The 17235-nt window shown below is 42.2% G+C and overlaps 1 long non-coding RNA gene across 1 annotated transcript in view; it reads left to right on the top strand.

Annotated features, from left to right (window-relative positions):
* The window catches only part of LOC125328987, a 44140-nt gene extending 28895 nt beyond the window's left edge, over positions 1 to 15245 (top strand). The window contains exons 2-3 of the long non-coding RNA XR_007204997.1: positions 13444 to 13513; positions 15141 to 15245. This is a non-coding gene — a long non-coding RNA (uncharacterized LOC125328987). The remainder of the gene's footprint in view (positions 1 to 13443; positions 13514 to 15140) is intronic.
* Positions 15246 to 17235: the final 1990 nt, after the last annotated feature.

Here is a 17235-nt window from a genome sequence, read left to right as displayed (position 1 = left end):
AATCAGTGCTGTTGTCTATCACATCTCTCTACCAGCAGCTGCTTCCTGCCAAGCTTGTTGCCTCCAGGTCTCCTTTGCTCTCTGCTCAGCTGGGTCTTTCTAGGCTGTGTAGATCATGAGCAGCCAACCTAGGACAGCACTAAGGCATTCACTAAACAAACTTTAGCAATGTATCTGCTTCTGATTTTGCCTGGTCCCCTACGACCTTGATTCCAAACATTAATGAAAATATACTGCAAATATGGCATGGCTTATTCTCTCTTTGGAATTCTGTGGAAGAAAAGCACAATGGTGACAATTCACGGTTCGCTGGACAATAGCTACAGATGTATAGGTATTGTCCATATAGCTTCTGTCTTCTTATGAGGTGCAGCACTGATGTAGACAAGGGTAGGCCAAAGTAGAAAAGTGTATTAATCACCAGTAATTTGTACTCGCCCTTCCCTAAGAAAAAGGTTCAGTAGAAGAATTCAGTTAAAAAAGCCTAAAAGTTTTAAAAAAAACCCACAAAAATCTCACCTATTTCAGATAAGATACTAAACTGTGTTTTACCTGCTATGCAGTCTCCACTACAATTCATGGTAAAATGAATACTGAGCTCAGTCCTTATACATGCTGTGACCATAAGATGGAGATATTGGGCTACAAAAGAAATAAGGTACTTAATTCCTTCACCACTTTGGTTAGCGTGGGTTTATTTAAAGAAAAATGATGATGATTAGCTAAAATAAGTACTGTGGTAGGGATTAGACACCAGCCAAACCAGGATGGCAGAGTAATAAGAATACAAAGTCTTGCTTGTAAAGTGAACTATTAAAAGTGAAAATGTGAGTTTGCTATTGTAATAATTTCAATAGTGGATTACATGTGCCTTTGTTTCACAAAAATAGGTTGAAACCTCAGGCTCCCAATTAACAGAGATGCCCTCCTTTCTGATGAGTGGGAAGCTGTACGTGTTCTCAAGGCAGGTAAAATGGTTGTGGATTACACAATCTATACAGATATTTTCTAATCTTCAAGGACATCATAACAGCACAGGGTCTAGCTTGCATTTCACTCTCTGAAAGAGGCTCTGGATCTGCAATAACCAAGCAGAGGAAATTTTTGGTGGCATTAAGGAGAGGGAGAAAGGATTTTCAGGGGAAACTGGAAGGGGTAGGTGCAGTCATCAGCACCTGAGGTGCATCTCAAACAGGCAACCTTTGCCCACATCTGGGTAGTAATTTCATTAGTGAGGGGATAATTTTACTTTGAAAAGCATCTTAAAAATATTACCTTCTTGCTCAGCCAATCCACTTCTCTCTTTAGTCTGGCAGTCCATTGTCCCCTCCTTAACTTGTCTCAGTCTGAAAGAGATAGTTGGCCTCAATTCTTGGTGATGTGTCACCCTCAGAAATGCCTGGATAGTTCAAGTCACCTGTACTGGGTTTGAACTCAGTGCATGCAGTATTTTTGCACAAGCAGAAATGAGGGCTTAATTTAGTTGATTGAAATTTTAAATTATTACCTGTTAAATATTAATGGTGGAGGATGATGATTAGGTAAGGTGAAGAGTGTTTTCTTAATAGCAAAGGAAATTACTGGAGATATAACTCCACCAAGGGCATAGTGGATTTTACCATCAGTCGAAATCTTATATCCAAGTGCAGATGCCTCTCTAAAAGTGATGGTTTTTTCAGTTAGCATGTCTGACTCGTGTGTGTGAGGAAGCCATGAATGAAACTCTGTGGCCTGTGCACAGCAAGAGATTAGACAAAAGGATTGCATGGGTCACAGGACCACGGAACAACTGAAGTGGGAAGGCAGATCTGCAGACCATTCAGTTCAAGGTGGTTTCAGCTACAGCAAATTTCTCAGGGTTGCGTCTTCTTGGGTTTTGAGTATCTCCAAGAATGAAGTCTCTGCTACCTCTCTGGACAGCCTTTTATAGTGTGTGACCATCCTCACAGCAAAAAAAAAAAAAAAAAAAAGGTTTTTTTCTTGTATTTAAATGGAATTTCCTGTATTTCAGTTTGTGCCCATTTTCTCTGGTCCTGTCCCTGTGTACCACTGAGAAGGATCTGGTTCTATCTTCCCTCCTTTCAGGTATTTATCTAGATTGATGAGATTCCTCTGAGCCTTCTTTACTCTAGAATGTACAGTCACAGCTCTGCCAGCTTCTCCTCATATGATAATTGCTCCGGTCCCTCACCACCTTTGTGGCTCCCTGATGAACCTGTTCCAGAATGTTCACTCATCTCTGGTCCTGGGGAGCCCAGATCCAGACCCAGCGCTCTGTATCGGTCTCACCAGTGATGAATAGAGGAGAATGATCATATCCCTTGACCTGCCAGTAATGCTTTCCCTAGTTCAACCCAGGATGCTGTCGACCTTCTTTGCCTTGTGGGTTTGTTGCTGGTTCATGTTGGGGAAGATGAAACAGGAAAGCCTTATAAATATGATTGCCTGACAAAAGATTTTGGGAATATGAAAACTATAAGCGACATTGAAATGAAAGCCGCTTTTGAAATACCAAGTCTTAGTTACTGAACGACTGGAAAACAATGGTATGGCCGACTGAAGGTAATCCCCTCTTGATTGAACAATACCCTCTGCTTGCAGGCAGGTCCAAGGGTCAGAGCAGACCCTACTAGCTCAGCAGAAGGGGTCCAAAGAGTAGTTTTTAGAAGTTAAGACGTAACACTCTATGGTAATATAAGAACTCTTATAGGCTGTATGTAAATGCTATAGGATTTGTATCTTGTATTAGATTGGTTAGTGACAATTAGAATATTCAGTACAGAAGATGATTTATTGTATTGTAACCAAGACTTCACCCTTCCATTCTATTCTCATCACTTCTTCTTCACTCTCATTCCTCTCGCTCTCTCTCTCTCTTACCCGCTTACTCTCTTGCTCTCTTGGGCCTGCTCAGAGCTGCCAGCTGCAGCTCTGAGCAGGGCCCCTATACCCACGCCCTTTGCAATAAACCACATGTCCCAAGATCTGCTTATAGAGATCTCTCATCACCGACCGTCCCCGTCCGTCTACACCCGGTCCAGACTGAACACCCCAAAGCTCCTACAGGTTCATGGGCAACTGGGGGTCCACAAGGATCCCCTGGATCCTTTTCTGCAAAGCTGATATCCAGCTGGCCAGGCTCCAGCCTGTATTGGTGCATGGGGTTATTCCTTTCCACATGCAGGACTTTGCACTTCCCCTTACTGAACATCATGAGCCTCAGGTCGGCCAATTTATCCAGCCTGTTGAGTCCCTCTGACAGGCACCACACCCACCTGGTGTATTGGCCACCACTTTACATGAACTGAGTCACTTCATTGTAGAAAGCCATCAGGTCAGTCAGGCACTATTTCCCCTGCATAAACACACAGTGAATACTCTCAATCTTGGTTCTTATGTGTTTGGAAATGATTTCCAGGATATTTTGTTTCATCATGTTCACAGGGATCAAGGTGAGACTGTAGTTCTCCAGATCATCCTTATTGTCCCTGCCTCATCAGGTTTTCCATATTAGCAATTGGTAAAAAGATGTCTACCAGTAAGTGGATCAGAGCTCATGGGGAGAACAAAGACAGTGGAACCCATAATTCTACTTTTACATTCATTCTTCTGGCTAGAGCCATGCTTGAGGAATTTGGTTTCACAAAGAAGAATTTAAATTTTTTGTCCATTTCCATGTTAATAGCAGCAACTAAATTTGAGTCTGGAATATAACTGTGACCCTGAATTTAAAGAGAAATTCTCTGGAGGAAAGTAATTGATTTATGACAAAGTGGAAGGGTGTTTAACTTAATATGGCCAGAGCACGTATTTCAAGTTTGACAAGAGTATAAAGATGCCCTTATAAGAAGGCTGAATGGTGTAATATTTTTACATGATTGCTTCTTTAGTGCTAAACTAGGAGTTATCTAAATGAATTTGAGGGATTTTAATATAATAGAAGAAATCGGGGGAATGCTGCTCAAAGAAATTTATAGAATACAGCACATTATTTGGGATAAGGAAAATACTGGATAGTTGCCAAAGGTGGAAGCCCAGTGTCCCTAGGCTGTGCATGAAGGCAGTGGGGAGAGACAGGATCCCCCTTGGAGAAGCCAAATTTGGGTCTGGTCTGGGCAACTCAGTAGTGGCATTTGGTTTCCTATATATGTGTGTGATCACCCATATTGAACACAAGGTGAGAGCCCCCCTAATCCTCAATGCTTCCCTCTCCTCATCTGTTTTCCATAAGGAAGTAACCTCAGCAAGGAGAAGCGAGACCCCATTACAGCAGATGACCAGCCTGGATGACAAGGGCACTGGGAATGTGGGGTCTGCCTAGAACCAAAGTACATTTCCTGCTGAGAAACTTCTTTGAGGACTCTCTCTCCTTACCATGCAAGTTAGGCAGCACAGATATGCAAACAGGTACAGCACCACACATTGACCCCGTGGGAGCTTAGTTCTGCAAACCACAGTGCTTATTTCTGCCTGTCAATCTGGAGTTAGGTATCTAGGTGCAGCTACTTTTTCTTCTGGGTGAAGATAAACAGTACTATTGACACTGGAAATTACTCTTGCAAAGAGATTTTGAACTTTAGGCAGCCGAGCTGGGGAGTATCGGTGTCAGCAATCCATCTGGAGTTTGTATGATAGATGGGAACAGAGTCAGGAAAGCACCCGGGTGCCCTGACATTGGGCCCATGCCTTCTCCCCTCTGCAGCCACTGCACTCCTTAAGGTATTTTATTGCTTATGTCTTTCAGGACATGTGAAAAAGGCTTAAAATACTCAAGACAAATTGTCCAACATGATTCTCTGGAAAATGTTGTGTATCTTAAATGCAGCCAAAGTGCAGAGTGTATGCCAGTTGTAACAGTAATCACTCATTTTCTGTTTTGACCTAGCTGAGAAATTACAGACTTGGGAAGGAGTAATTTGAATGTAACAATCTTTGCTGTTTCAAAGGTTTTCTTTCTTTTTTATCCTTCTGGGAGCAGCATGTACTCTGGGTGTTTTTTCTTCCCTTGTTCAGAACACATCCTATTTCATCTGGCCCTACTTTCCTAAGGCAGTTAATCTATTGGAGATATATAATTACATCATATCTCACTTTCTGCCACTCAGGGTCTGCCTCAAATATCCATGCAGACACCAGAAGTGGAGCTGGTAAGGGTTAAATGTTAGAAGATCAGTGAATTTCAGAAGAATTTCTCACTGCTTCCAGGTCAAGTATTCACAGGTTGTTTTGTTTTAAGCTGAGGCTTCTAGACTTGGATCATGTCATCATACAGAGCAGGGCTGACACTGAGACGTCCATTTAATAAATATTTACTTTTATACATGTGTGTGAGTGCGTGTGTGTGTGTGTGTGTGCAGGCTTGCGTGCCTGTGTGTGTTCACTGAGCTCTCATCTAATGTCCATCCTTAGTACATGGATTTATCCCACTCTCTGGCTTGCCCACAAGACAAGCCCAGGACATGTATTTACTAGCAACAGCACTTTGGAATGCATTTGTGGTTGTAGAGTGCATTTCGTGGTATCCTGCTTTAAACTTGTAATAGTACTACTATTTTTAACAGCGGAGTAGCTGCATCACTCAGCTGTTGGCACAATGAACTGAAATAGAAAAAAAATGCTCTTTACAATACAGTCTCCACTGATACAATATGTTACATTAAAAACATTTCCTCACATTTATTGTCTCCTTAGAAATTAAAATAAAACATTTGGAGATTTTCATCCTTCCACTAGTTTGTTTTGAAAAATGTGTGAGCTAAAAAAGGAAGCTGAGAGGTTTTTTTATGATGGGTAAAAAAACATTGATATGTCAGTGTGCAAGGATTAAGATGACATACAAAGGCATAGGCAATAAAAGACACAGTGAAAAAAACGTAATTAAGATGAGGCTTAAAAGCACATGTTGGGATAGTGTATGTGGGCACAACCAGTGTGCAATAGTATTTGTAACTTATGCTCGTTTGAAACAATCTTATTTCTGAAAATCCAAACAAATCACTTCAAAATGTCACAATCATTTGTCATGGTCAGGGCATTCTCAAGTTCATAAGATTTCTTGGATCAGACTGTAATTTTCTATTATTTATGTATTGCAAATTTATTCTATTCCTCTTTGTATCGATGGCTATATTCTGAATTTGAACTGCAGGGCCTAAACAAGATTAGTGAAGCCAACAAGTGATATTTCATGTTTGGCAATGGCACAACTCTTTCTAGCATGAATACTGCCAATTCTTTTGAACATTTCTGTATACAACACTTTATTATTAATACTTTCTATAGACCTCAGCTATCTTTGGATGAAACCATGGTTTGTATGTGACTGACTTTTCAAATCTTATGAAAAGTCCATGGATATTAAATTTATTTATTTGTCTGTGGTATAAGCCATGGATCTTCTCTGCACATTTGTCTACCATGAAGTGTCCTTGCCTTTTAATCAGTTATATTCCACCTCTGCCCAGGGACCATCAGTGGTAGTCAGACCACAAGGTGTTTGTCAATAGGAAGTTGAGAGCAGCCTGCAACACAGTTTTAACTTCAAGGAGAAAAATGAGGAATGCTTCTCTTCCTGTGTTAGGGTTTCTTGGGCAACTGCTTTGTACCACCCACACTGCAAAGGTGATTGACTCTGATTCTCAGACTCATCATGTAATTTATCCAACAGCCATTCACTGTTTTATGTAGGACACAATAATAAAATTTTCATCTTGATTGTGATATCTTAATCTAAAACAACCAACTATCATTCATAATGGCCACAGGCACTTAAACCTATCCAAACCACAAAAAAATCATTCTTCACTGTGATTTAGAAAGTTATGAATTTGTTGTAATAATGTGAAACTGACAGACTATTTAGATAGAACAAGCTTCACCTGAATTACTTGAGTTAAAATCTTTTCCTCCAGGGAAATGTGACCTACAGAAATGTTTTGCATTATCCCAGGGAAAAGAACCATGCTGAAAAGATTAGAAACCTTCTCATGCACACATGCATACATATGCTTGCATGCACGCACACTCTCCCACCCCTAGCAGTACTGTGGGTAGCAGAAGGAGCAGTGCCCTTTCACAGACTCCTGCCTTGTGCTCAAAGGAAATGCAGCAGACATTTAAATATTTCCAAACCAAACAAGACATCCTGAAGGATTCTCCTCCTGTGGCCTCATTATCTGCTTACATCTGTGTTTTTAAAATCAAAAGAAAGGCTGAAGCAGTCAGAGCCACTCTTGACAGGAGCAGAAAGGGGAAGTGGAGAAGCAAGGAGAAAAAGTTTAAGACATTCATTCAAACGGCCTTCACTTTCTGAGGAGACTGGCTTTAAAATATGGTGGTTGGAAATTAAAACAATCATTTAAAAGACATCTTTCTTTTCTAAGGCTTCAAATCTAAATGTGTAGCTTTAAAATGTATAGGAAGGCTGATCTTGCAAAAACAGTGATGACCTCTTTGTAAGTACCTGACCATTCCTCTAGAGTTTAGGGACCAATTCTTCCCCAAAGCTGCACCTTTCCATTTGCTTTCCAGTAGGAAGATCTGAGGCAGCAGCTCTTCTGCCTGTATGACCTGGGGCCCCAGCAGGTCCTGAGGCTGACTTGAAGAGCAAGCTGTTGACATGAGTAATAGGCTGATGCAGACAAGACCTTATTCAGTGAGTGCCAAATGTCATCAAAGCCCCATCCAAGCCTGAAGAGGACCTTCTGAAGGGTGCTCCCCACATCACCTACCTTCACAGTGTCTCCTTTTGTACCTAATCCTCCCTGGATCTTTGCTTTAGTTTTGGACATCTTTGCACCAAATAAAAATACAGCTTGCTCCATTCTCTCTGATGGTCTTGTGCACCTACTAACGTGAAAGGGTACTCACTGAAAAATTCCCAGTCATTTTTAGTGTGTGGGGAAGGAACAGCAAGAGTGTTTGAGCCACCTCATACTTACTGCCTGCAAACATTCATCTTTGAGGAAAAAAAGAGTAATCAGCGAGGAATTTGGCTTCAAAGTCAATGGCTGATACTGTGTGGTCAGGCTGCATTCTCCAAAGCCAGTTGAGTAGCCCTGGAGGGAGGGACTGTGCCTTGCTGCTGCAAAGTGTATAGTAAGCATCTCCAGAACGTTTGCCCCAAAGATGTCATCTCACCTATAAAACAGGTTAGCCACAACCTGTGAGCTGGGCCAGCTGGAGTCACAGACCCACCACCACTATCATCCCAGGAAAGGGCTGTGTGTTGAGTGTGTGAGCCAGCCCCATTATTCCTTCCCACCACTGCTGGAAAGCTGTAATTTTGGGACTGGGTACGGGTGTTGCAGAGAAAGGCAACAGGGGACAGAAATAAGGGAAGAGTTTCAAATTTGCTGGGAGTGAAGTAGAGAAAGAAAGAGAACAACCCTGAAGCAAAGGAGATGAGAAATGAGAGAACAAGGAAAAGAAAAGCATCCTGGTTCCTGACATGCTCCTTCCACTGAATATGTGCTGGTTTTTCACCTTGAGAATGTTAACCTGTAAATAAGTTATTTTTATTTCTGAACATGGAAAGCATCTCTACCTTGACAGGTTGTATTGCAACTGAACACAGTACAAGCTGGAGCAACCTTGGTGTTGCTTTTTGTCATGAATAATCTCCTGCCTTGCACCTAAATTACCCTGCTGCAGAGGCAAAGGCTCTTTCAAGCATGCCAGGGAGCAGGCCAAGGTAATGGCAGAGACAGAGCTAAGGAGAAGGGCATGAAAGTGGCCATGGGCATGAGGACTCTACTCCCCTGGGCTAAAGAAAGCACAGGTGAAACATGTCAGCCTTATTAAATAAAAAACACACAAGAAGTTAGCCCAGGGGTAGAAACTGGCTCCTTACCTCAACACTCTGCTTTCCCTTGCCCTGTTGTTATTCCTGCACCTCCAGTACTAGCCTTCAAGTTGAATTCATATCTTCTCCAAACTGAGTGTCTCAAGGTATTGTGGATCCCAAAAGCCCTGGGAGTGATGAGTGACAAACAACCTCCAATTTTAGGCAACAGGCTTCTGTTGTCTTGCTGCAGTGGCACATGGTTTCCATAGTAAAGGTGTCTTAGGTTTCCCAGATGAAAGCTGAGAGACAACACACAGTGTCCCATGCTGACCACCCTGCTTTGCCAATGCTCTTGTTGCCATGACACAAATCCTAATGGGAATCTGTCACACTTGAGTCTCTTTTGTTGGCTGGGAGGCAGTTTCTGAATACAGGCAGTCCAAAGGCTACAGATGAGCGTTTTTACGGCCTCAAACTAAACACTGAATCTTTCCTACTAGGAGAGTTGCCATCACTGAAGTCTGGGATCTACTGGTTGCTGACATTTACATGAGAATTTATGGCTGTAATAAATTATGCTTCAGATTTTCCTTATATGGAATAATTTTGGAGTATCTTTTCCCCACGTTTTTTATAGCAATGTAACAGACTACTTTTTAAAGGACCAGGAAGATGTTAATGTTACCTTCACTGCATAAAGAGCTTGGATACAAAGCTGTCCAAGAAAGGATTTTTTGGACAATGCAATGTTATTTATTTACTTAAGCCATTTTATAATAATCTGGCAGTGTAAGCCAATGGTAAGGTCTTGAGCAACTTGGATTCTTAAATTTTTTTTCTAGTCTCTGTGCACAGGATGTACTTATTTCACTGATAAGACAAAAATAAGGATTTTCTGAAGAAGAAAATCTATATTCTTTCTCAGTTGCTTTATCTCTGCAGACAGACTACAGGTATAAGGGAAACAGGAATACTGAGACAGTTATGACAGCTAAAGCTCATCTTTGAAGGAATTTGCAAATGTCATCCATATGCAAGCTAAATGCATTTTCATGTGGCAGCAAAAACTGTTTTTAGTAGGAGACACCGTATATTGAGATCTCCATGTCCCTCTGTGCACAGAAACCATGTGAGCTTCAGCAGGGATCTCATATGCTTGTAGTAACCTAGAAAATGGAGAGAGGGAAATAAAAAGTCCAAAGAGATGAGCAGCAAATGTCCTGTCCAGGATAAATGAAAGATCATTTTCATTGCCATGCAGATTTGTCTTTTCTCCATCCCCTATTGTATGCATTTCTGTGTTTCCTTCCCTGGACTGAGTTTCCCATGACTGGCAGCTGTTCCTCTCCTGCTGTGTACCGAACAGGAAGGACTTCCCCTCCTGCAGGTTCACCATCTTAGCTTCCCTCTTTCATTTGGAAAGGCCTTCCCAGCATCATCATATTATTCACTCCTTCCAGCCTCCTCAGCTTCTCTCTGTCCTACCCTGCCCTTTGCATAATGCTTTCCTTTCTTTGGGTTTCCCACTCTCCTTCTCCATCAGGATGACTCTGACCACTTCTCCTTTGTCTTTTTTTTATTCATACCTGTTTCCCAGCCCTAACCCCATGTGTGTTTCCCCATCCTATAGGTCAAAAGTCTTTCTTTGTAGGTTAGCATTTTGTAAAGCGATCCTCCTCCTCTAGTCATCTCTCTTGGCTTCCCTGTTTTCCAAAAACATTATTGATGATACATCCCCTCAGTGTTACCTCTCAGGACTAAGTGGATGTCATACTTTCCCCAGACTTATTTTCCAGGCAATTTTGGGTCTGCAAAATGTAGAACTGCAAGTCAAAAAGGAAAAAAACATGTCAGCTGTGAAAGGCTTGTTCACATCAACATGCCACAGCCCCAAATTATGATGAGAGCCAGTATCCATCTGCCAATGTCAACGTGGCCCCTCCATGGCCAATGTGCCTGCTGCTTTCCCATGCCTTTGCAGCCTCTCCATGGGCACCCCTTCCCTGTGCTCTCCATCATTTCACATTGGGACCACCCCTTTCAGACTAGATCTTTGGTTTCAAATCCCCACGTCTCCTCAGTTTGCTGAGCCGGTTCGGACCTTGGCTGGAAGTTCCCCTCTCTTGGGAGCTCTATTACCAGACAATGCATCCAGTGACGCAGTTTGGCCTTTTCAAAACAAAATAGGGTTTAAAAATCAACAGGAACACATTGCTTCAATAACTGGGTTAAAATAACAAAAGAAGGCCTGCGCGCGTGAATATGGCTTAAGCTTCATTCTTCCCTCCCAGATTTTGGTCAAGTTCCGTATCATCTTGGCACCTCTGCTCTTGGGCTGGGAGAGGCAGGACACAACTCTCTGTCTTTCTGTCGGAAATGGTGTTAGACTGGAATGTCTGTCAGCTCTGGGTCTGGGTGGGGCTGGTGACATGCCAGCTCATGGGCCAAACAGGCCAGTGCTGGGATGATCAGCTGCTTCCCAATGCCCTGGGGCGGTGTGCACTATTTCTGGAGGAATCTTACAACCCCCGTTATTTAATCTCCTGTGCATTTCCTCCTACCCACCTCCTTTGTTTTGCACTGTACAGAAAATAACAGCAAGGAAAGATACAGTGACATATTTCATAACAAATATTTTTTTTTAATTTTCTTTGGGTTCTTCATGTTTGCTGGTTTTCTTTCTCATTCTCATCTCTTCTTACTGAGTTCTCCAGATCACTGTTACTGCATTAACATGTGCATTCAGTAACAAAGTACTGGTATATGCAAGTATATAGTGTTTCCAGTGCATTGGACAAGGTGATTTTGTAAATGAAATTGTTATTGAAAATACTAGCTTATTATATTTATAATATGCTATCTGATCAGACTGTAAACTTCTCGAAAGACTTTTAGCAAGTTTTTCTTTCAGTTAGGCTAAGTCTGCCCAAGTAATCAGCCAAAACTAACAAAGCTGTTGCTTGATTTCTTAGTTTGCACTGGTGTACCTAAGATGAGAAGAAGTTTATTCATGGACTTGAAATACACTGCATACACTCTGGGAATGGATCTTGCAATTGCATCTATGTGTTTCCATCCTGATTTCTGTACCAAAAAAAAAAAAAAAAATCTGAACCAAACAAATAAAAATCACCAAACCAAAATTCCAGCATCCCACATTCTTCTATTAATGAACTTTGATAAGATCTTGGTTAAGTGTTTACTAAAGAAAAATTAAAGCTCTCACATGATGAGAAGCCATAAACCATAAGCTGTCTAAGAAATTGGAGGCAACAGACACAAAAAAATAGCAAACTTTTGTGTCTGAAAAATTGTTGGCACAGAAGTGTCAAGGTCTAATATTGTTTAACAAATATATTGGCAGCCTGGAGAGGGGAATGGGAATAAGGAGGTGAAATTGATGAAGTTATTTATTTTAGTTGAAGCCTGGTGCTTCACTGAGAGCAACATGTCAGTGAGACTTCAGCAAAGCAGGCAAAGGCCCAATACAATGGCAGATAAAGCTAAATTGTTGGCACATTCAAAATAAGATACACTAGAGGGGCAGGCAAAATATTCATGTGACTTGGAACACTTGATATGAGCTCTGAAAAAAGACTTGGGTCCTACTGAAGGCAGCTTGATAGAAACTTCTGCTCCCTGTGGAGAGTGGTGGTAACTAACTACACAGCCTCACTTTAGAAGCCAGCAGTGCAATTTTGTCTATTATTTGTTGTTCAGGATTTGGCATCTTGGCCAGGTTTCATCTCCCTTAACCACAGAGCAGACATCTTCACCTGAGCCTGTCATCTGAGCTCTTTCATAGCCAATGGAGAGAAGTGTGCATGCAGAGGCTGAGTTATGTTCTTCTAAAAAATACACCTCTGAAAGATCCCATCACTCTTCCTCAGATGCCTATTTTGACTTTTTCTGTAAAAGATGTTTTGTCAACTAGTATTAATATGTATGCTATAGAAAAATGCAGTCTCCTGCCCAAGCAGTTTTCATTTTCTGTGATGTAGGAATTAAAAGGATCGCAGTAAGATGTTAGGGACTAGGATATCTGGAGAGGGTGGTGAGCTGCCTCAGGAAGGGGACAAGTGCAGATGTGATAAAATCACTTAAAAATAATAAAAACCTAATTAAGATGAATCAAGAGCTTCTGTCTTGGCATTTAAGACAAAAAAAACACAGACAAAGTGCGCAGAAAGAAACATGTCTGTAAAATACTGACTAGCAGCTTCTGGTATCCCCCAGCACAGGATGCTAGAGAGGCCGAGAGCTGAGTTCAAATCTGAGTGCAAATCTCACCCTCAGAGGGGTTGGTGTGGATGCATACTTGCCTGCTGCAAGATTTCTTGCATCTCCTGAAGCACCTGGGGCTGGTGGAATAGGCTGAGCAGGTTGAATGTCTTATATGTATGCAGCATTCACCGATGGGCTCAGAAAAGAAATCAGTGCTGAGTTCAGTTGGAAGTTCTTAGACTGCGAAGTGGATATCTTGGGAAATGAGTGCCCCAGCAAAATGGTGTGTGATGACTTTGTCCTTGAAACAAGGAAGGACATTCAGGATGTAGATCACACCCTCCAGGGACACTTCACAAGGAGCGAGCAGGGGATGTTAGACTGTTAATGCTTTTTTTAAGTCCACCAATTTTCTGTTCCTCTTTCAAACACAGGATCCTAGACCATGTGGGCTTTGAGAATGGACTGATGAGGAACTTGACATGATCCCACCTGAAAGAACATGTAAGCATGTGCACTTCATGGACTGGTTTTTTATAGGCTTCTACCTATAACACTGCTTGTGTCTGTAAGGCCATGAGAGAGTTGTCAGGTCCTCTTTCTGGTGGAAAAAAGTGACCTTGTGAATGACAGCTGTGCAGGCAAGAGACAAATTTATTAACATCTCCACAGAGCAGACTATGCAGAACAGATGCTGTAAGTGGGGGCTTTCCCAGCTCTGGGGGGTCTTCTGTCTGCTCTCCCTGTGTTCAAGTGACTCCTGAAGTGCTGAGCTTGGAAGTTTTGCTAGCGACATGTTTCTTCTTCTGTTTTTATTTTACTCTGCATTCAAAGGACTAAATAGTGAGAAAGGGCTCTGGCTGCTTCAAACAGCGTACAGGAAATGAACAAGCTGTATAGCATGTTTGCCAGCACACGGCCCTTTTTGGCATACTTAGAGCCTGGACTATGGATTTGTCTAATTTTTAGTCATTACTAACCAACCATCAAAGGCTTTTCCCTATAGAAGGAGAGCGATGTTTTGTTGTGGTGCATGCTCCTGACTAATAAATATGTCCTGAAATGCCCCTAGATGGGATGGTCTGTTTCACATGACCATCTGTTTTCTGTTTCTCACCCTTGGAGTGTGGCTCCTGCCTGGGGACCCTGGGGGTACTTAAATACAGAATCAACTATGGGCAGGTGGAAACCACTCAGATGTCTGCACTTCTGCACTTCTCTTAGATACATCCCTGGAGAGGCAGCCAACCCAGCCAGTGGTGGTTGAAAAGGAAGACAAGACTCTCCTGGAACTGACAAATGTCAGCTGCTTACAGTAGCTGCTCTTCTACTCAGTGAGAACATGGAATTTTGATCACATTTCCCTCCAAGTCTGAAGGATGGGGCCAAGAAGGATCTAACCAAACACAGCACTGGCGAGTAGAAGAACTAGCCCACTTCTGCTGGGCTAAATAAAATGTTTGTCCTTCTCTTGCTCCTCCCTACGTCTCCTGTGGGTCTGATGGGCTGAGTTGCTACAAATCTGCCCTCATATATTCTGACCATCTTCTCTCTTGACCCCTTCCTTCAGAAATTGAGTTAGAGGAAACTGGTATTTCCTTTAGTGAGTGGGAACTTAGAGACTGAGAATTCAGAATCAGCAGGCTACAGTTAAAAAAAAAAGGTTTTGGGAAAACTAGTTCTTCTCTTCAGATTTGGAAAACAAGTACATGTGGATGTCTTCTACTGAGGGATGTCTTTAAACCCTGGTCCTACAGCAGGACTGCAGTGCAAGCAATTAATCAGTAACAATAGGAGGAAATCAGTGGGGAAAAGTAGAAGAAATTTCAAGGGCTTGCAGAGGTCAGCATATCTGGTGTTATAATGCTAGAACAGAAACAGTAGTGTATGAATCACTCACAGTCATTCCCTGCCTCCATGGTTTTGGTAACAAAGGCCATTGTCTGAAGTAGTATGGGAGCAAGGTTTGTGTCCCAGGATTGAAATAAACTCATTTGGCAGGCAGAGAAATCTTCTGGGGTAATCAACAGGCGTGGAAAGGTGAGAGGGGACAGCAAATGAAGGTTAAAAAGATGAGAGTTTGAAGGCTAAAGCATGCTGGGAGAATACCTCTCTGCACTCTGTTGGCCAGGTAAGGCTCTTGCTGCTGCCACCTTCCTGGATATTCACCTCTGTTACCATCACAAACACACGGACACCAGGCGTAAAGTGCTCCAGCTGAGACCCATCCTTGTCCTCATTATGGTCTTCCTGAAGGTAAGCACAGAGCTGTGGTCCTTTCCTTTCCTGGGTGCAAGTTCAGGCTTCACTCTGGAGGCTGCAGTGGGCTGCAGTGTGCCAGATGCATTTCCCAGCATGTTGGCAGGGCTGAGCATTTGCCATCTTTGGGGAAGCCTGAAATGGCACATACCCAGGGATAAAGTAGTCTTCTGAAATTCAGACTGTTGGTTGATTTCCAAGCTAAAAATAATGCTTTTAGAAAGAAGAAATTTGAAGGATTACCATCTCTGCATGTCTCTCCATACTGCCTACTGCTGGAAGTTTGAGCAAGGCTGGACTGCTTCACATGTGCCTGTGTCTAAGATAGGCTTCACCAAACAGTTTCTACTGCTTTATTGACAGAGCCTCTGAGCCTGCTGAGTAACTTGGCTGCATCCTGCACTCTGGTAGTGCTTGTTCAGACTGCTTTGGACACCTTCAATGGGTAGTCAAGCCAGAATCCTCCTACCCCCTGCTTCTCTGCTGCCCTGGAACAAGCTTGTTTGTTTACCAGAGGTCACTTGTCTTGAGCTATTCCTTTTTTCCTATCTACTTCTCCTAGCTGCCTCACACTAAGCAAAACCAATATACTGATGTACTGAAGTGTTCCCACTTCCCAGTGCAGCTTTGTTTCTGCTTTAGAAAGGAAAAAGGCGTACACTGAAATGAAAGGAGCTTCTCATAAAATCCTTCTAAAGAAGGATATGAGGAGTGGAACTTGATGTCTATTTTTTAAGGGACCTAATAATTCTGCCTTTCATTATGACACAGTGGATCGTCCCATGGTGGCTGCAGAGGCTACTCCTGTTCTCGCACTTCTTTTCTCGATGATTACCCCAACTTGGTAACACTCACATCACACCCTGGAATCTTCACCCTCTCTATTATGGCTCTGCTGGTTAAGTCACCTGGAATCAAAGTACACTCCTCCAGTGCTTTTCTGATGTTCCTTGTTCCTCCCTGGTGAACAACTCTGCTCCCTTCATTAATGGCCAAGAGACCATCTGGCATTACCAGCGTTAAGAGACCATATGCTGAAGGAGAAGTGGAAGAACCTGGAAACATTTCCATGTTCTGAAACTTTAATTTGTCTTTAATTTGAGCCTGTTGAAGGCCCTTTATTCCTTTTTTAAAAAAGAGCGAATCCTGTTGGTGACTCTAACCTTCACTGCATCTTCCCCCTCCCATTTTTTCATATTCTCTCCAGCACAAAGGATGAGAAGCACTGTCCTGTAACCAAATAGCTTTCTCTAAGACAGCAGAAGCTGTCTGCAAGCCATCAGTGGTCAGCAAATCTCTGGCAAGGGAACATACAGATAAAAAAACCCACAAAAATAATATTAATTCAAGAAGGCCCAAAGCCTGATTTCAAGGTCTTGATTCCACAAATAAGGTTGTCCAGGAACTTATAGTATTGATCATGCTTTATATCCAGTTTCTAACATTCAGCTATCTCACAAGGAAAAGCTGCAGCCCTTTAACACAAGGATTTCCTAGGCACAGACACCGCCCTGTTTAGTTTCCATCAGCTTTGGGGAGCTGATACCACTTTAAAGTTGGTCGTATTGGTGCTGCTTGCAGCTGTACATGTATAAATGAGGGATTACAGTGATGGAGTGTCCATAAACATCAGTTATGCAGTTTGAACTAAATCACACTTTTCATCGTATCAGAAAATTGTTGTGCATGGGACCCAGTCTCAAAGAGTAACTTTAAACTAGTTTGAGAGATTTTTCATCAAGTAAAATGTGTTTGGTATATGTCAATTGGGACAGGTATAAACCAATCCAAAGAGGATCTCTGAAAATGAGATAAGATTGTGTACAGAAGGGATTTCAGTAGCTCAGCTAAATCAGTTATAAAACTTCTAATTTAAACTAATGCTACCTATATTTGGACAGTAAGAATTAATGGGCTGCAACTCTACTGCAAGGAAAATGTTACCAGTGGGGATCCAGTCCAAGAAA

Source organism: Corvus hawaiiensis, chromosome 1 (genome assembly GCF_020740725.1).
Source record: "Corvus hawaiiensis isolate bCorHaw1 chromosome 1, bCorHaw1.pri.cur, whole genome shotgun sequence".
In the NCBI taxonomy this organism is placed as follows: Eukaryota; Metazoa; Chordata; class Aves; order Passeriformes; family Corvidae; genus Corvus; species Corvus hawaiiensis.
Note: the sequence above shows the minus strand (reverse complement) of the source record. Positions and strands in the feature narration are given on the sequence as shown.